Source organism: Fukomys damarensis, unplaced genomic scaffold, assembly GCF_012274545.1.
Source record: "Fukomys damarensis isolate Sample0158 unplaced genomic scaffold, DMR_v1.0_HiC HiC_scaffold_17, whole genome shotgun sequence".
In the NCBI taxonomy this organism is placed as follows: Eukaryota; Metazoa; Chordata; class Mammalia; order Rodentia; family Bathyergidae; genus Fukomys; species Fukomys damarensis.
The window spans coordinates 51,200,222-51,200,792 of record NW_022900929.1 but is presented as its reverse complement, the minus strand read 5'-3'; positions in this window follow the sequence as shown (position 1 = coordinate 51,200,792).

The following is a 571-nucleotide window of genomic DNA, read 5'->3' as shown; positions in this document are numbered from 1 at the left end:
GGGGAAAAAAAAAAAAAAAAAAAAAAAAAAATTAACATAGTCTAATAGTAATAACTTTTTTTTAGGAAAAATAATTCCATGTTTGTATTAGAAATAGTTCATCCTTCTCATTTTCAAGCTGTTTTTTTCATGTATTTCTTCTCTGTCATTCCACACTGAGCATATTGCAAAGATAGTGAACAAGATACTATACTCAGACTCAGAGATAAAAATATAAAAGCAACACTATGCTCCCTTAAAGAGTTTCTGAGTACTGAGGAAACAAATCAATGGGACAAGTTGTGTTTTGTGATAATTGTGTTTAAATTAGTAAAAGAATAGGAAAATATTAAACAAAGTAGAAAACAAATTTCATAAGGTAGAAGAAAACAATAATAAAATGTCAATGTTGAATCACTTAAATTACGTGATATAGGGCTGGGGATTTAGCTTAGTGGTTCCACTCCCTGCTTTGCAAGTGCAAGTTCCTGAATTGATCCATGGTACCAAAACAATAAATAAAAATATGAAAAGTGAAGATAAAAATACACGATAGAGGCAGAAATGACAATTTTTTTTTTTTTTTTTTTTT